Source organism: Phalacrocorax aristotelis, chromosome 5 (assembly GCF_949628215.1).
Source record: "Phalacrocorax aristotelis chromosome 5, bGulAri2.1, whole genome shotgun sequence".
Taxonomy (NCBI): Eukaryota; Metazoa; Chordata; class Aves; order Suliformes; family Phalacrocoracidae; genus Phalacrocorax; species Phalacrocorax aristotelis.
The window spans coordinates 653,051-672,477 of NC_134280.1; the positions used below are offsets into that span (position 1 = coordinate 653,051).

Genomic DNA, 19,427 nt, shown 5'->3' on the forward strand with positions numbered 1-19,427 from the left:
CTCAATTAAGTTGCTCTATTTTTCAGCATAAAACTCAATGTTTCAGGCATGTTGCAGTTAATGCAGTGATTGCCGTGCAGATCTTTACAGTTTTGTGCACTAAGCGTTACTTGATGTAAGGAATACAATGGGAAGGTTGGCTACTCGCAGACGGCAGCTGTAAACACTCTGGGGGAGGTAAGATCACGGTTTAGGCTTCCCACGGGTTCGCCTGCTTCCCTGGGCGCACGCGTTTGGTGCGGGGAGACGAGGTTCCTCTGCCCTGCGCCTGCCTGTAGCATCCCTCGCTCCTCAGTGGAAACTCCAGAGCCCCTGGCCGGAGGCAGCGCCGAGCCCTGCCCCCCACGCGTGCCCTGAGCCCACCACCCGCCTGAGTGCGGAGGGGCTGAAGCAGGGCAGTTACCCAGCCATCGCTGAGAGGCTGATTTGGCACGCGGGGCCCGTATTGTTGTTGGTGATGCAAAAAGGAGGAGGAACAGCTTGTGTATCGAGCCCAGATGAGTCCGTGGGATGAGTGGGCACAAAAATCACCTGCCTGTGAAGGGAGTGCAGCTGACAGGGAAGGAACAGCATGAGTCCCTCACCCTGCTCCATCGTTTTCCAATGGCTCCAACACTGACTTGCAATCCGCAGCCCCGAGGGAATTCAGAGGAGGAGGGACCTTGGTCTTCCTCCAGCATGGAGGCATCTCGGCCCCTGTGAAACGCCGGCTCTGCAGGGGGCTGAGCCCCTCCGCAGTGCTCTGTGACCCACAGGGCACAGCTGGGCAGGGGCTTCATTGGGGAGCGAGTATTCAGTGGTGCTGGAGGGAAAGGCAGGATTTGGCAGACTGACGGACAGGCAGATAGACAGACAGACGTCATCACGGGAGTGTCCCTGCTGCAAGGCAGGAGCATCTATAGCCCTGAGCCAGCGCACTGCGTGGGCAGAAGTTGCTGCCTTGGTCTGATGCATGCAGTGCTTCTGTGTCTCCCCCTTCTCCATGTGTCATGGGGGACTATTTTTGGATGCGCCTGGCAAGGGCTGTACCTGCACGATTATAAAATAACTTCCCAGAGCACGTGGACAGCTTCCTAAGTCAAATATTTACTTATGAACTAAAAATAATATTCCCATGCACCCAGTTGCCATTTGTGACATCCTTGCCTGGTGGCCAGTGAACCCCCAGCCCTGACCCACCACAGCCCTCTGCCCCTGGTGTGCTCGGCCCCGGGCACGGAGCCCCCTGCATCCTGCATGTGGCAAAGGGGCAACGTTTTGGAGGGTGGCCCTGCTGAGCAAGCAGAGACAGAAATCTCCTGCAGCCACAGCTCTGCCTGGAAAGGTAGGCTGAGAAATCATGAGTAAGCAATGTTCCTGGTGGTGTTTGTCCCTGCTGTGTTCAAGGTAAAGGAACAAACGTGTTCTTTTTAAGTAAACGTGATGGTACCAAGGGAAACAGTTGACTTGTGCTTTTGGCTTCCCAGAACCGATGTTGAAGGGATGGGACAGCGGCTGCACAGGTTTCGGTGCCTGCCTCCATGCAGGCTGCTCACTGCCTGCCCTGTGCAAAGCGTCCCTCACATTTGGTTTCTTCCTTTGTGATTATTTTTCCTGCAGTTGTTCTCCTTTATGATGTCTTTAAATATACCCTGAAGTGCGGCTGTTCTTCTCTCACTGACTGCAGGGCAACTCATGTGCTGCAGGCATGTTTTGCCCTCCTGCTTGCCACGGCAGAGGCGGCAGGACTAGAATGGAAGGGAATGGAGTAGAAAAGAAAATATTTTCAGTTGAAAGGGACCTGCAATGATCACCTATTCCAACTGCCTGACTGCTTTCTCCTTTTGCAAGGCAGGGTCTGGAAGTGAGGAAGGTGAGAAGCAGAGATTGTGGCCCCAAGCGAGTGTTTGTTTGTGACTGACTCAGAGCTAAATTCAGACTTTCTGAGTGCCAGGCAGTAGAGCTGTAAGCATATGTGCTAAAGGATGACAAATAAAGCACGATGAAGTATACGGCAGAATAACATATGGCAATCTAGACAGGCTCTCAGCAAGAGAAGAGCTCAGGAGAGCCAGCGCTCCTGCACCCATCCAACACCTCTAGTCATGTTAAATGCTATTTTAAAATAGACAGCCGCATGTCAGCCTTTGCATGGCAGAAAGATGTTCCACCCGCTGTGTCCTGCCCGAGCTGCTGTAATGTCTGCTCTGAACAAGCCTGGGCAGTTTCTTCTCAAGTCAGCTCATTTCTGCCTTCGCTCCTCTGGTACCTCTGTTGCAATGCTGTGCTCCCTGAAGCTGCTGATAAACAAGATGCTCCGAGTTTGGAGAGCGGCCCTGGTCGACGAGTGAAGGCAGGCAGCCCTGGCTGCCCCTTGCGGCCGCGGGTCTCGGGGCCAGGCAGGAGGGAACAGATTGTTCTCATGGCAGGAGCAGGCTCTTCCACCGCTGTCACAGTGGCGCGCGAGCTCGTGCTCGCACAAGTGCATTAGTGTCAGCTTTTAAATTAGCAGTTCTGGTTCGTCAGCAGAGAGCTTAGAAAATTCACAATCTAAGGGATGTCTGGTGTATTCCTCTAGCAATGGTTTCTGGCAATCAGCATGACGGAGCAGAAAAAGCACTGGGGAGCATTTTTACCTGACAGAAACACGGCTACGTGCCAACAGTACAGAGCTTTCCCTCTCCCCTTCCCTGGCCCCTGCCCCTTCCCTTCCCTGTGTTGCAGATCCAGAATAGCAAACAAGGTGGGCAAAATGTAGATTTTTTATCAACTGTTTGCTCTGGTTCTTTGTTTTGCCTTGTTTATTATTGGTATAAATCTGTTCCTAGCTTTGGGAGAAGTCAGTAAAATGCCCTCTGAAGAAACCAGGCACCGCAGATCCTCGAGGCACGTGAGTCAACTACAGCTTGTCAGGACATGTTTTCCCCTGAGGTGAAACATTGTCATAAGCCCATTTATTTCAGGGAGAAATCAGCTGCCAGACGTGTGCAGCTATTCAAGGAGCCGCTGATCGCCAGTCCCTGTGTTTGCTGCACCAGAGGGGCTGAGCACTGCTGCTTCATTGCAGGAATGTTTCTTGGAGTTGTGGACAAGGCTGAGCTGCTTTTCATCCATAACCACGCCGTAGCCTTGAACACTGCATGCTGGCCCGTTCCTGGGGACGGGCAGCAGGTCCGCCTGCTCTGCAGACACCTTTCTGCCCAAATCCTGCCCGGGCGGGCAGGAGGTGCCGTGCCCACATGGCGGGGCTCCCTGCCCCGCTGGGCTGCCCAAGGGGTGCAGGCACAAGGGCGGCAGCCACACACGCCTGCCCGCCCACGCTTGGGGAGCGCCAGGCTGGCCCCTCGCATGCCCTGGGAAAAGCTGCTCCGGGCTGGGTTTAAACCTGCCAGTTCCTGGCCGGGGTTGGGACTGGCTTTGCTGGAGGATGACGGGGCGCTGCCCCAGCCCTGCCTGGCTCCACCGGCTCCGGTGGCCTCGGCATGAGCGGCCACGTGCCGTTTCCCTCCCGGTGCCCGTCGGGGTCTGCTCCACTGCTGTCTTCTCAGTCGGCAGCCTGAGGGTTTATTGCAGTTACTGCTGTATCGCTGCTGCCCATCGGTGCCCTTCCTGGACAACTTCCTTCGCTGGCCCAGCACAGAGGATCAGCTTCAACAACAAACATTGTTTTTGGCGTTTCGCGTCTCCAAATGCAGAGCTCCTTTTGTGCCTTTATGCAGGATGGAAATGAAAGCGAGAGGAAAGATCAGCAGTGGGATGGTCTGATGGCAGGGACCCCACGCCAGGCTGGGTTAGGTTTTACCTTGCCTTCCTTTAAGCTGCTTTTTGTTCCTGCTTGTTGCAGCCACAAAATGTGCTTTGAAAGCGTGAGGGCAGCACAGCAGGTCCCTGGGACTGTGCAGTAAAGCCACGGTGAGCCCGTATCTGGGGGACGGCTGCTGCAGTCACGCTGGACCCTCTGTGCAGGGCTGCTTATGGAGATGGGCTGGAGGGAGCTGCACCACCTCCCCTCTGGGCATAGAGACCTCCGCAGGGGCACGGCTGTGCTGGAGACTAGCATGGGGTGATGCTGCTGCACTACTGCTGGCCCTCTGGGATCAGATCTTCAAAGACTGAACGAATGCCAGTGAAGCCTGTGGCAAGCAGAAGCCTTGCCCATTGGCTCTGCCAGTCCCCACGCCGTGTCACCAGCAGAGCTCTGGGCGAGGAGCTGCCCTCCTGTCCCGGCACTAGCGCGGTCCCCTTCTCCTCCGGTGTACGGGGCTGTCCTCTCCTGTCTCAGATGACATTTACAGGCTCAGGGCAAACCACGCCACTGAGGGCTGCTCTGAGCAACGAGGCGATGCACGGTGAGGTTGTTCCTGCTCTTTCCTGCTTCATGGTCGCGCTGTCGGCTGGCCTTCTGCCTGCCTGCTTCTGCCACCAGCAGCTCTCTCCCCCCACCCCAGAATAACCCCTGGCTGCTGCCAGACCTCTGCCACCACCCTGTGGATCGTCTTATCCTCACTCCGCCTCGGCTGGTAGCACAGAGAATAAGCGTGCTTTATCCCATGAGGAATTATTGGTCCTAAAAGGCAATTTCCTTAAGAGCTTTCTAAACACGGTGGTGGTGATGTGATGCTTTACTGCTGTTGCTGGAGCCATCACTGCTACTGGTCTCTGTCCCGTCGCTGGGATCCTGTGCCGATGGGCACAGGGTGCCCGGATCTGGTCATCCTGTTGTCCCCACCTGCCTCGTGCCCCTCTCTGCAAATGCTCCTCGTGCGCTGGCTGGCCCTGGTACTGCTCTGGTGGCAGCTGCAGACTGCATGGCCTTTGCGAGGGGAGCGTCAGGGTGCGAGGAAGACAGAGCTGTGGCGTTGGAGCAGCCCCCGCTCCGGCTGCATGTCCCCTCGCTCCCTGCTGCAGGCTTTGTGGAGACGCAGCATGGCTGAGGGAAATGCAAGGAGGAGGTCAACCTTGGAGCCGACTGCTTTGCCACTAGCAATCACAAATTGGTTCAGCAGCATGCCAGGGCCGGGACACGAAAGCGAGCACAAAGTGGTGGCGGCAGCAGTTTCTTCTTCACAGCAGAGCAGAGACTCAGACTTTCCTTTCTTCAGCCTTTGCAAGCAGAAAGCCTGCTGCGGGGTCAGGCGAGCAACCTCTTTTCCTTCCAAAAGCACAGATGCTTGTAGATGATAAAATGATGGTTTGTACGCGGAAGCAGGGGCTGGAGAAGCAGCCTCGGGACACGGTTTTGTTAATTGGTAAAGATACCAGCTCTGTTAGGGTTCTGTCCCTTCTTAGAAATTGGCTTGTAAGAGCTAACCCCAGCTGGGGCTGTTCTGGGGGTTAGCGTGCCTGCAGAGCCTGCCCGGTCCCGGGGCATGCCCCCCGCTGCGGGCAGGCAGGGCTGCCCCGGGCTGCGCGTCCGCACGGCTGCGCTGGGAGCTGCGCCTGAGCACTGGGGCCGTGCGTGTCAGTGGGCTCACCAGAAACTCCGGCCGCAGGCAGAGCCGGCGGCGGAAAGCCAAGGATCAGCAGAGGAGCCAAGGCTCAGCCGGAGCAGGGAAGGGGCTCTCTCTCACCTGAGAGACCGGCTGCGGGTTAGGGCCCGGCGGTGCTCCCCAACTCTCTGCATCAGCAAACGCGCCCTCTGTGCTTGCTCCCTGCCTGCCCGGTGCTTTCCTGCTCTCCAGTCTCTGAATCCAGATGGTGCATGGGGTTTTTTTCTTTTTATATATATTTTTTTTTTTTTTCACTTGGCTATTTTTATCCTTCGTCTTCCCTCTCTGGGCTTGTGGGTGCATGTTCCAGACACCGCTGCCTGTGGGTGCAGGCACACAGAGGGAGTGCTGGGAGGAGATTTTGACCACAATAAGGCAAACGATGCAGGGCCTGAGCAGAGTTCATAAAGCCTCTGTGCTTGTCGAGCCAAATCACAGCTCAAAAACAGGACAAGAAACAATTTTTCTTGAGGCAATGCATGGGGGTTTGGCTGACTGTGGCCCAGCCCTGTGCCCTCCACAGCTGCTTGCTCCTGCCCGCACGCCCGTGCTGGTGGGGTACCTGCAGCTGGCAGAGGGGACGAGCTGGTCCCTGGCTTCGGGCAGTGCAGCTGGCCTTGGTGGTAGCTGCTGCATCACTTTGCCGGCTGAATTTGTTAGGGTCCGAGTTTTCTCTTTGTGTGGCTGCTCGGGCAGTTTCCTATACCCCATGGAGGATTTGGGGCTTCCAGGTAACGACAAACCTACGCTGGCTCCGTTATTTTAAAATTAGGTGTCCAGACCTTGGACCTTATCCAACTTTATTGAGACGGAAACACATAAATGGAATAAATACTGCTTTCAGAGGAGGCGTCCTGGTCCTGCCAGTGCTGGCTCTGCATTTCAGTGCCTTGTGGATGCACATGCAGGAGTACTGGAAAACCATCCCTGCCCTTCCTCCCTCTTCCCCACACCCTGTTCAACCAAGCAGCCTTGAAATGTGTATCTTTTTCTTTTTCAGACAGTTTCTTTCCCTTTCCCTGGAGAAGGAGGGTTTGTCCTGCACCCCCCCAACCCACCGTCCCACTCCATGGGTGTGGGAGCCCAAGCCCCCAGCCACTGTGGCAGCACCGTGCAGGCACAGGCCACAGAGCTGGAGACATGTGAGGGAAGCATGAGAGGCGTTAAAAAAATATATGAAAGTCAAACTGGTTTCTTGCATCATTAAGGACCTACCTTTGCAAGTCTGAGGACTGAGGACCTCAATTCAAGTAAGCGATCTTGCGTCTTCATAGGTTCACTAAGATTTTTAAGGTTTAAAAACACCAAACATTGCAAGGCTTCTGCTGAAGTCTGAGAGTCTGTGAAAGCAGGGATTTAGAAAGCCACAGGCTAAGCCTGGAGGCTGGGAGGGGGAAGATTGAATGGTGATGGGGCCTTAAGGGTCCCCCCAGCCGTGTGAGCTGAGTTTGGAAAATGCACATGAAAGGGGTGCTGTGGTGGTGCTGTGTGCCACAGCACGCCCTTGGAGGAGGGCTGGGTGGAAACTGGGCTGTTGGCAATGCTGCTAGAGGAGATGCTCAGGAAGGGCATCCCTGCGCCCATGCCGGGACCCAGCTGCGGGGATGGCGGGTCACAACGGTGCCCAGCGGGCTCTGTGTGGGCAGGGTGGGGTGGTGCCAAGGTGGCAAGGTGCCGGAGGACAGCCCTGCTCCTTCCTTACTCTGCCAACAAGGCTCAGAAAGGCTTTTCATTAGTGTGACTCTTCTACATAAGCCCAAATTACCTATAGATGGAAGTAAACAGGCCAGATGACCCATAAGGTCCTTTCCTTATCCAAACGTAGCATCTCTGACAGCTGCAGATCGGAGCCACTGTTCATGCCTCATTTGCACACTAAGACAAGGGATTTCTGGACTTATGGTGTCTCTGGTGCTGTGGGAGTTGTGGGACTGAAGGGCAAGTGTCTTTAGTCATTCAAGAAGTGCAATAACCCTTGAAAGTACACTTTTGGTATGTCCCATTTAATTTTTTAAGTGTTTGTGCCAAGCACTTACTGGATGCCGATGAGAAGTGCACAATAAAGTATACAATTATTCCAGAAGAATCATGATTTATCTTAAAACTATTCCAGATTTGCGAAGCGTGTATTAGGGAGCAGCCACGTTACGGTCCCTGATGCGTGATGTTCATCTGATGTTCAGTTCAGGTAGGAGTAAGGTGATGAGTTCATCACCCTGACAGTCATCCACAGAACTGACCTTCCAATTTTTTTTCTTTTCTAGCTTACGATATGAAAACCTCTATGTTCCTCTTTTCATGTACCAAAGAGGGTGGAATAGAAGTGCTTAGAAAAGTCTATTTTTATAAAATAAAACATTTTAAACAGCTGAGGTACTTAGTAATTCAAACTAGAAATTCATTAGAAAACTGAATGAATGGCATGTGAAGCCAGAGCAGAGAGAAGCGGGTTAATCACCTGCCCTGTATAAATCAGGAAAATATAAGGTCATATATTTTCATAGTCAGAGAGCTGAGAGGTCTGTGACTTTGACTCTTTCCCAGCCTGCACATGACACACAATTATGGGTAAAAGAGAGGCTTTAGAAATAACCAGAAAAAAGCCAGAGAAAGTCTTGTGAGTCAGCACATGGCTGGGTTTGGGTCTCGGCTCCCATCGTGGGCGCCGGTCCTGCTCCCCAAGCCAAGCACAGGAGCGTGGCATTAAACAGACTGGGCGAGCAGCCTGTGTCGCTCCAGTCATGGCTGGCTGGTGTGTGGAGCGGCTGTGGCGCAGCATCCAGAGTCACTGGGATGCAGGATTAAATGCAGCTATAGCGACGGTTGGCAACGATGGGAATTAAAGGCCCCTGCACAGTGCTGCTGGGGTGACTGAGCAGCACCGACGGGGAACATCCTCAGCCAAGGGCTGCTTCCTGCAAGCCCACCTGGTTCGTGGCTGTAGGAGAGAAGAGGTTGGCATTGCCATCTCCAAACCTCGCGGTGAGTTCTTTGCAGTTTCACTGGCGTGGCCTTGGCAGAGTGCTGTAGCTCAGTGCCAGGGGTGAGTTTATCGTCAGAGGACCCGAGTGTTAGAGCATCTGTCTAGCTGGCTTTGGCAGATGTTGGCCCCACGGCAGTTTCTGGAGAACACGGCCACGGGATGGCCAGGCTGGAAGGGACTGAGGAGGTCGCCTGGGCCAGCACTGTCGGAATCAGGGCTGTCGCGTGAGGTCGGACCTCACCTGCAGTCTCGGACAAACTAAACCATGTGTGTAGATTCATATAGTCAAATATTGCAGCAATTCAATGTCATGCCATCAGTGCAGCTGTTCTGCAAAATATGCATGTCAGTTCAATATGCATAAGTCACCACAGAAACTCAGTACCTCCATAGGCTGCCGTGTGCCAGGAAAAAAGGTAGTTTTAGCTGCAGAAAGAGCACTCTTTTGTGAATTTCTTCATGCTATATTCAAATGCATTTGCAGCACAAGAATTCCGTTTCCTGCAACTCAGACACGTGAAAATTCACTTTATGGCAGCAGCAGCATTTGTTAGGTATTGGTTCTGATTTTTTGCATTATTTTGAAATAGGACACTTAATGGTAACTACATTTCATGAGGCAGGAATTTAGATAAATTACTTCTCAGACCCAGAACCACCCCTCACTTACACGGGTTTAAATCTGAACCAATTTAGCTGAAGTAAGTGCAATTCCCATGCAGTAACACCCTGCCACTGTTCATGAGATCTGAAATTAACCTTTCACAGCTTTGTGTGCTGAAATGATGAATCAAAAGTCATTCCAACGCTAAAAAGTCAGGCGTGTGAGCAAGAGAGAGCACAGAGTGCTCCTGGTGACGCCTGCTCTCTGCCCCAGCCTGAGCTCAGGCTCCCATCGGCAATCCCTGAAAGTACAGGAGCCGACCCCAGGCCCACAGATAAGTTACGAAACAACCAAACTGAGCAGCGCCGGTGCACGGGGCAGAGCACGCCCATCTGACAGCACAACAAAAACCAGGTTTTTCTGTTTGCAGTACACCACAGCAGCATGCGGCAGGCATCGCCGGCAGAGTTAATGGTTCACTTCTAAAACAATTGGCGCTGATACATCTTCAGTGCCAAGGTGTTTCGGGTTGACCCCGGGAACCCAGGAGCCGGGGAAATGGCATGGGGTGAGGTGGAGCGAGCATGCACAGGCTGCAGCCAACAGCGGTCGCGTTTCGACGGGAGAAAGGGGCTTAACAGCACCCTGTTGGCTGAGGCTGTTGGCAATTTTCACACAGACCATTTTCCAATTGTAAAAGGCCAATTCGTCAGAAGCAAACACATTTCAGTGAAGACGGTCCTTTTTGATTAATTTCCACGTCAGCAAAATACCTAAACAAAAAATGATTCATTAATGGCATCCCAAGCTGACATTTTCAGAACATGATGTCTAGATTGCCATGTAGGAACTTCATTACTTTGAAATATATTTCCTTTTATATTAGAAAAGGCCATTTTTAAAAAGTTGAAATTGGAGCCCAGTGCTTTGATAGACTAAAAACTCTACCCCTACCCCAATCCAGCTCTGATTTAAGGAGAAACACTGAAACTTTAACGTCCACTCAGTATCGGGATAAACATTAACTGGCGCTGCTGGCAAGAATGGCATTTGGCACCCTGCGACGGGAGCAACGAGCCTGGCAGCAGTCCTGCGTTGCAGCTCACCCAAGGCTCTGTGCAGCAAGCTTTCACGGGCAGAGGGGCTGTGCGGGCCCCGGGTTTGGGGTCCTGGGGCAGTGCCCTGCCCCGCTGCGCCCGGCCCAGAGCGCAGCGTGCTGTCCCCCCTGCTGCCCAGGGCAGCTCTGTCAGTGGGGGCTCCGAGCTGGTGCCGAGGTTAGCTCCGGGCATGCACGCCCAGCGGCCAGTCCCAGCCTGCAGTGATGTATTTGTTGCATTTCGAGAGGAGTCTGAAGAATGGGAAGCGTCTGCCTATAAACAGAGCCTCCTTGCCAAAGCCACGTAATCCAGGATCCTTGGTTTCTTACAGAAAACACATGAGGCATCTTCGTAATTCCTTCCCATCTCTGCTGTTCTCTGAAACCGGCTAACCTAGATAGGTCCTGCCAAAAATTAACTCCCTGAGTTTAGCAGCCATGGGACCCATCCAGGACAGCCCTGGGACGGACCCAGGGACAAGCGTGGGCACGCTGGGCTGCCAGACTCAGGGCATCCTGCCGGTGTAGGGGGTGAACACGGCGCCCAGTGCAGCCCGGGCATCTCAGCGGGTGTTACCGGTGTGTTACCGTCCCACTACTTGACGCAAGAGGCTATTTCTAGCTACACTGTGTTTCTAACATGTAATAATATTTTGCACTTTCTTTGTGTGGAAAGGTCAGGATCAAAAGAAAAGCCTGCAGTGGAAGGCAGGCCTCTTCAGCGTCCTGCATTTGAATGCAAAAGCATGTCATACGCCAGCAGAGCTATAACTGGTCTGCACTGTGTATGAAAAAATATGCTAAAATACCTTAGCTGTGATTTAAAATTATAGGCACAAAACATTAAGCTGTATCAGGTAAAGCGCAGGGCAGATCTGCCGCGAGTGCACAGACCTCCTCGCCCACCTGCAGCAGGACGGGCAGTGCCTGGGGGCTGGGGGGGGTCCCCGGGCCAGCTTGGGCAGCCGGGGGTGGCTGGGCAGGGCTCCCCTTTGGCTCCCAGGGCCGCCCTGCCTTGGGAGGCTCCCGGTGCAAGTCTGCCTGTCCCAAGGCTGGGGACTCAGGAGCTGACTCGGCTTTTGATGGCCTCATCGTCCTGCCCACCCCTCACTGCTAAATACCAGTGCTGATCGTGGCAAAATTTACTTCTGTTCCTGACTGTTTGTGCCTAGGAAAATAAAAAAGATTGTTAACGAGTGAATTAATGAAGAATCATGCATCCCATTTGCTAGGAGTTAATTTTCAGAGACTATGTTCAGATGCCTTTTAGCTTCTCCCTAGCGAGGGTAGAAGGGAAGGAGACAGGTGCCACCTTGTGTGGAAGCGTTTCTTCATGCAGAAGGCACTGGGAGAGAATTTCTTTTCTTTCCTGTTTTTTTCCTGTTAGCCAAGTCTTTGATAAACTCTTATCACTGAAATGCAGCCAGCTCTTTATTAGACCATGCCAGCTATTTAAAAATGCACAGTAGCACAGAACTGCTTTCACAGAGACAATGATGACAGATGCAGTTTGCATTTTTAAGTATTTTGCCTCATTTCTCCCTTTGTTGGTGTACCCCTTCCCTCGCCTAATACACTTCCCTGCCCGTGTTCCCTGGCTCAGGACAGGGTGAGCCCTCGGGTGGGGGGCGTTGAGCTGCCTGGGGCGCCCAGGCCACGATGGCCCCGTGGGGGAGCCCCCTGTGCCCCGGCAGCCCCCGGGGCACGCGCGGTTGCTTGAGGCTCAGCCAGCGGCTGGGAGCAGCGGCCCGCGTGTCCGTGGGCAGAGGCGGGGATCTGGGCCTGGCGCCCACCCACACAGTATGTCAGGTACAGCCACTGCTCAGCCGCTCCCCTGGTCCGAGCCTGAAGCGAGGACAGTCTCCGTCGGGCCATCGGGACGGGTGCCTTCGCGACAGGGACCGGGTGGCCGCAGTGGATGGAGGGAAGAACCGTCCCTAGGGAGAAGCAGAGTGCCTGCGCCAGGTGCCAGACCCTCTCTGTGGAGCAGGGGGCTGCACCCACGGAGCCCCCGCTACCCCCGCGGGCACCCGATCCCTCTGCGGCGCTCTGCAGAGGCCGTGCTGTCTGCTAGGATGGGCACACCAGCTGCCGTGGGCTCCCGTCCTGCAGCTGCCTCCGTTGGCTGTTGCTGACCCGCCAGTCCCTTTGCTCCTGCTCGAGGCTCACATACTCCATTAAAGCAAGCTGAAGAACCGAATGGCAGGAGACATGTGAGATGAGGACATCTGCAGGGTTAACTGAAGCTGTCACATTTTCCATCAGACATTTCTGCCTGAAGTAAAATCAGTCCCACGATGGCTTTCTGCGCTGAATAGCTGCAGGTGTCAGAATAGAATCTTCTATGAAGATTGGTGCGCTCAGATCTGTGGAGATGAGCCCAAATCTGCCCCGTGGCAGGTAATCCCCATGCTGTGCGCAGCTCTGTGGAAACGGAGACTGCTCAGTTGGTATCGTGTGCTCCTGCCAGGTCAGCTGGCTGTCTGCGGCACGCGTGGGGGACATGCATGTTTTCATGTGTCTGGGGTCTCCAGGCGCACGGGGAGGCTCAGTGCCATCCCTCGGAGGTGCTGCGGGGTGCCGCCTTGCTCCGCAGCCAGCAAAGGCTTGGCCAGGCTGTGCAGCAGGCACGTTGCTTGCTGCTGTCAGAGACAGCAGCCTTTGAGTGAAGGCAGGAAAATAAACAGCAAAAGCAAATCAATGAACGTGCTGAAGAGTGTCAGCAGAACAAATGCGCTGTAGCTAATCCATTAAGGAGCCATGATGTAAAAGTGAGGAAAACGGAGCCATTTGGTTCTTTCTTGAGCAGGAGCAGGCACAGGCTGTCCTTCCTGGCACCAGGCAGCTGAACATGAAGCGAACTGACCAAAATGGGACAAATCATAAGGGATAAAAGTGGAGAGGGTCAGCGCTTCTGCCTTTCACAGCACTGCCGGGGGGTAGATGGGCCCCTCTCCCCAGCCCGCGCGTCCAGCTGGGCGACTCGGGGCTTTGGCAGAGCTGAGCCCAGAGCACTGCACTCAGCCTTCTCTCCCTGCTGTTCATGCGCTTCGGTTATTAATTACTTGCCTCACCGCCGCCATGGGGCTTACTTGAACAACCTGGGGGCCTCTCTGCGCTGCAGTGCCTTTGCACTGTAACAGGCGCGGCTGTTCTGAAAGCCTTACCTTGTTTGTGCTGCAGACGCTGTACAAAATTCTTCTGTAATACCAAATCCAGCTCCTGGTGTAATTATTTATGAGCTAGCCAGCAGACCTGGCAGGCCCGGCAGGAGTGCTGATGAAATGTCAGTCCTCACCAGAGCTGGCAGTGCATCTCCATATCTGCACACAGACCCGCTAATAAATATTTACATTCCTGCGCTCACCTGCAGCTCAGGCAGTGATTATTTTATCAAGGTCATAAAAATAGCAGCCTTTAAGACAGCACTAGCAGTTGACACTGGGCTGTGTATCCCAAGCCTTTATGAAAAATTAATTTAAAAACTCAATGCCCTGAGAGCGAAGGTGTCGGTCCCCCCGGCCGCGTAGGCAGCACTGCTGGCCCCAACACCACAAGCGAGACCCAGCTTTGCAGCGCCGGCAGAAGGAGATGCTGGCACTGCCAGTAACTCAGGCAGGCTGCTGGAGGAGGGAGCATGGCTCCTGGCAGCCCGAGCTCGGCTGAAACACGCAGAGGGTGGTGGGTGCTGGCCCCTCACTGGTGATATGCCAGGAAACTTACCCGTGCTGAAAGAACCTGCTTCTTTTTCCAAGCAATCGGGGGTTCGAGCAGGGTGCCTGGAAAGAAGAGGCGCTGTAACTGGAGCTGGCAAGGGCAGGGGCATGCAGGACCCTCCTGGCTGCTCAGCCCTCAGGCCAAAGCGGGCAGCTGGAGTACCCTGACCCTGGTGCCACGTCGGGGAGTGCCAGCGGGGCTGTGGGGCAGGCGATGCTCCCAAGGGGCTGCCCCTGCTCACCAGGGCTTGTGCCCCCAAGGGCAGGATGCAAGCGGCTCAGCTGCTCATGACAGAGTCGGAGCTGTGCTGCCTTGCCATGAAGTTAATGCTTTTTTTTTGCCCACAGAAGAGCCTTCTGTAGCTCTCATCCACAGGAGCACAGCATTGAGCAGGGGATCCATGGGGCAGTGAAGCACACTGAGGCGTGCTGGAGCTCCAGCAGAAGAGAGGCTCAGTTCAGGAGGGACCTGCTCCTGCGCAGGCAACGTCCAGTGCCAGGGAGACGTGGGGTTGCTGGGGTGGGGACGCTGCTGCGCAGGGTCAGACCCCGAGCAGCATTTCCAGGCACCACACTGGCTTTCCCCTGCAGCTCAGCAAGTCCCTGCGCCGCGCAGGGAGACCTCGTCCCTCATCCTGACCCCTGCCATCGACCTGATCAGACTGCCCAGCCTTAGCTGCATCCCTGGTGCAGAGCACTCGCTTTGCAGACTGCGGGGATTTGGGCTAGGCCCCAAGCAAGCGCATGGGGACAGCACGGGCAGCTCAAGTGTGGGCTGCAGCCTGGACTCGGAGGGTGTCTCTGAACCTGGGGTTGCAGTAGTATTTGCCTGCAAAACACGTATCAGCTCAGGGCGTTGGCCACTACGAGGGAGAGTTTTTCAATTTTGCCTTTCATACATAAGGCGCAGCACAGCAAAAGCTCTTAAACATAAATGTTTCAGAACTAATTTCAGTACCTTTATGGTTTTTTTTTTAGAAAATGTGCTCATTTTCTTCTGCCTTTATTAGAAAAGATACTTAATTAAATGCTATAAAGTTAAAGCTAAATGAGCAGCCCCCAACCAGGAGAACACTCCCCTTTTATTCTCTTTGTCCCCATTTTGGGTTACTAGTCCCAGCCCTCCCCAGGCAGGAACAGTTGCTTTGGCATCTTTTTCATGGAGGAGACAAGTCAAAGCAGGCAAAACTATGTAAGATTGGTGAAAGAGGCTCATTCTGCCCATTTGTTCGCCCTAGCAAAGGGGATACATGCTGGCCATGCCCCCGGGTTTAAGGCACTCCCTGCCACTGCCCTATGGCTGGTGCAACTCTGCTGGCTCACTTCTCATCTCAGGTAATGAGGGAAAGGTAATTTCATTAAGGATGGGTGGACAGCCTCCCAGTCGATCCATAGAGGAGCCTGATTTCAGCACGCACAACTTCACAACAATTCATATATGAGCTGTTAACTCCTCTAATTCCCAAAAATCCAACTACCCAGGGTTATAACGTGGCAAGAGAGTCAGGCGTGCATGTAGTATATTTTCTATGTAGTGGTCCTTAGTTTCCATATACCTCTTTGCTAAATGCTGAAAGCACTTCTTTTATTTCGCCAGCAGTTGTGATTCTGTCATTTAGATGAGTCTCAGATTATCACCAAATCTATAAAGTTTCCTTATTGCTTTGCAAAAAGAAGCCTAAAACAAATAAATCATGTTAAAGCCAGTAGAGCGAAGCATCCTTTTTACAGCGACGACCTGGCTTTATTTCTTATTTCACGCCGGCACTCCTATGTACTGAAAGCAGCTGCTCTGAGGAGGAGATGTACAACTGTTTATAACTGCTCCGCGTCCTCCCCACCCAGCTCACCCAAGCACGATTTGGAGCTGAGCTATGGCAGCAGCACTCTGCTCCGGACCACAGTATATCTCAGCCATGTTTTACCACACATGTGATAACCGCGCTCCCCAGAAAGGCCCGGCAGATTAGCACCCAGCCAGATCGCTCTGGGCTTGTCCAAGAGAGAAGGACATAAGCCAGGCTGTAGCTTCATCCATGCCAGTCACAGAATCACAGAATCATAGAATGGTAGGGGTTGGAAGGGACCTCTGGAGAACACCTTGTCACAGTCACAGAAGATCTGAAGACATCTGGGACCTTCTGAAGTGCTTTATTTAAAATATAATGGTATCTCACAGCACAGGCTGCTTTTAACTGTGTTAAGCTGTCTGCCCTCTGATATATTGCCAGGTTATTTCTGTCACATCCAAAATTAACAGACATTCTCCCTCTTTCCCTTTCCAGCTGTTCAGAAGCATCACAGCGAGCAGACTTTGGTTCCTTGTCCTGAGTCAGACGATGAATTACACATCTTCCCTTCACCAGCTACTTAATCAGCTGTTGCAGAGGAAAATAAAAATGGTGCGTGGCTTTATGAGAATTGATTTATGAGAACTATCTTCGTGCTGAGGCTGCCACCGCTTTTAGCCTTTACTTCAGAGGAGCTGCTAAGGACCTACCCTTTGCTGCTCTGATCTCATGCCCTGTGCTTTGGAGGTATTTGAGCTGCGGTCTGTGCTTGGCAGACGTCGTAAAAGGGTGGGCCAAGACCTCACACCCAATACCTCCTCTCACTCCTGGATATAAATTTGGCGACTGCAGTTTGCCTCTCTTTCCTGTGTCTACTGTTCAAACGGAAGAGCATGTGTCAAGAGCTGCTCTGAAATACTTGGCGTGGTTTTCCAGCACAGACACTGGCCACAACCTCTGGGCAGAAGCCTGAAGAAATCTGTCACGGAGTGGGTCTGTTAGGAGCGGTGCAGGCAACGAGACCTTCGAGGGACTCCTCGGCCGACAGGGAGGTGGGAAGTCCTGAAAAAGACGAGTGGGGGAAGAGGACGCTGGTGTCCAAGACGGCTGCTCTCCACCTCCTGTGGAGCGAGGGCTCCCTTGATTCGACCCCAGAGCTTTGGACCGCAAGGAGACAGATCTGGAGATTGGCTCAAAAATCTGGAGGCTTAAGAATTGTTTTTTTTGGCTGTATTGTCTGACTGAGCCTTTGGGGTTTACGTCTCAAGCTCCCTGCTGTGACCATAAGGATCAGAAGCCTCTCATTCTTCACAACCCCTGAGGTCCCCAGGGTGTCCAGGACCTGTGGCTTTGGGAAGACCCCAAACCACTGCTGGGATGGGCGGCGAGAGATGGCCGGGAGCCACCACCGTTCCTCGCCTGCTGCAGAGCAGCAGTGCTGAGCAGCACCCGTGCACAAGGGAGAAACACCCGCACACGCAGTGCCCCGGCGCAGGCTGCGCACAGCCAGCTTTCAAAGCTCAGAGGTTATCGTTAACAAAGCATAAAAGAGGAGCAGGAAGGAGAGACGCTCTGGTAATATTTGATGTCACTTTAGGCTTCTTCAAAAGCCAAGAACATCTGTGTTAGAGAACTGTGGGACTGAGGCATTGCTTTCTGCGCGCCTCGGTGCTTCCGCCCAGCTCCCCTATGGCGCTGCACCCGCGCGGGGAAGGCAGAAGCATCCCGCCGGGCAGCCTGGCAAGCACCATGGAGGGGCGAGGGGGGGAGGGACAGGAGGCCACGTGCCCGCTCCACGCATCCAGACCGTGCTGTGCTTGCTCTCCGCTGCGCCTTTCCAGGCGGTTTTTGCAGACTGACTGCCCAGGCTGCAGTGAGAGCGGTGGGACCATTTAAATACCCACCCTGGCACATGCATTACTAAATCAGGCACATTAACCCACTTTCTCTCTTTAATAACTGCCTTTGATTGAAGTTGTGGCAGGCTGATGCCCGTAGCTTGTCCTTCTCATGCCTCCTCCTCAGCCCCATTGCACAGACACGTTGGACAAACCCTGCCTCACCTTTCATGTGCCGGCACTTTCCGGGTGCAGCCACCGGTGCCGGCCCCGGCGGTGAGCCAAGGCTGTGCTGAGACAGAGGCGACGCGGCTGCCACCGCGCCGAGCTCGCCGCCACCTCCCACCCAGCCGGCACACGGCAGTGCCTGCGAGCCCGACGCCCACCAGCAGCAGGTGGGCGAAGCCCTGCAAGGGTACGCCGCGAGCCAGCCGCTGACGCCACGCTGCTGCGGTGGGGCCTGGCAGTCCCTCGAGGGCAGGTGTTACCCTGGGGTCGCGCAGGTGGTCTTTTCCTCTCCCTCCTGGTGCCGCGAGTGCTTCGGGGTGTGCTGGTGGTGTTGGTGCTCACAGGCCACCCCTGGCAGCTCCCGCTCACCCGCGGCCACGCAGCCAGGGGCGATGTCTGTTCTCTGGCACAGACCCGGAGCGAGCGCAGAGAAGGGTTTGGGGAGCCTTCAGCTGGGCTTGGCAACGGGACATTAATAACATGTGTTCCAAGCCCTGGAACTTAAATATTTTGCTGCTATAAATGTTAGCAATGAGAGATCTCCTTGCATTTAAATGCCAGATGACAGAAACAGGGGCTAAAAAAAGCACCCTCCAGAGCCAAGCGGGGAGAGAAGGGGGTGACTGCGCCAGCGGGGCCGTCGGGGCACGGGGCTGCCCACACCCGGCGGGGGCAGGCAGGGGGGAGAGCCTGGCCATGTGCCGCGGGTGCCGGAGAGGAAGGGGACGGTGCATCGCTCAGCAAAACCCTGCCAAGCTGTGCCGAGCGGGCGGCCGAGCGCCCATGGAGACGCGCTGGGGGCCGCAGGTGAGAGCTCGCCCGTGTTACGTCTTGGCGTTTGAAATGGTAAAGAGCTTGCTGGCTTCTCCACCCCAGCCTCCTGCACCCAGCCGTGTGCCCCGTGAGTCCGTTGCGAGAGTTCTCATGGGCTGAAACTTGGCACGTGAGGTCTCCCACCCAGCTGGGGAGCAATTTTAAATGTTTATTTTTTGACATAATTGCAATAAATTCCAGTTGGCTGTTCCTAAATAACACCCAGAGCAGAAAGAAGCTGCACAGCCGTTGAAGTGAATCTTTGCAATTAGAGAACTTGAACACTTTTTGGTGGGTGTTTTGGTAAAAACAAAATGTTGCATGTGATCGGTTTGGAAAGCAAAGAGGACTAATTGCAAGCGCTATTTTAAAAAAAATGGAATAAAGATGAATTATGCTGCTAATGCTTAGATGCAAGAACATGGTTTGCTTAATTTAATAATACCGTGCAAATTGTGTAAAACTGAGTTAGTAGCAATTATATGTTGTTGTTAATTACTCGGAGTTGGGTTCTTCTCTCTGCTCATACTGAATCGCACCTGGCTTCTGGATGCCACCGAAGTCCGAGGGATTTACAACGTAAAGGTGCATGTGCAATATATGGGCTTGAACAGGGAGAAACAAAGAAGGTGCACGGGGTGAGGCCCTTTCCAGAGCAGCTGGGACAGCACACATGTCCTCCGTCCTGTCCTCACACTAATTAAATCTCCTCAGAGGAATTAATGGGAGTTCTGCACGCATGCACTGGAGCTGTTAGGACAGGCCTTGCCGGCTGTCTTCAGCAGCCCGAGCGCGGCTGCTTTGGTGACTCACGCGCCTGACTCACAGACACCTGATGAAATACATGGACTCTCAGTCAAATTTATCACAGCTAAATATTAAAACAAGCTC

General features: G+C 53.9%; 2 long non-coding RNA genes across 2 annotated transcripts; one reads left to right on the forward strand and one right to left on the reverse strand.

Annotated features, from left to right (window-relative positions):
• Positions 1-2,781: 2,781 nt before the first annotated feature.
• On the forward strand, positions 2,782-18,944 carry LOC142057168 (uncharacterized). Its single transcript, XR_012660562.1, has 2 exons — positions 2,782-5,114; positions 16,153-18,944. It is a non-coding gene; the product is annotated as an uncharacterized LOC142057168 (long non-coding RNA).
• On the reverse strand, positions 11,570-13,523 carry LOC142057166 (uncharacterized). The gene is made up of 2 exons (XR_012660561.1): positions 13,319-13,523; positions 11,570-12,338 (listed from the first exon to the last, which is right to left on the reverse strand). It is a non-coding gene; the product is annotated as an uncharacterized LOC142057166 (long non-coding RNA).
• Positions 18,945-19,427: the final 483 nt, after the last annotated feature.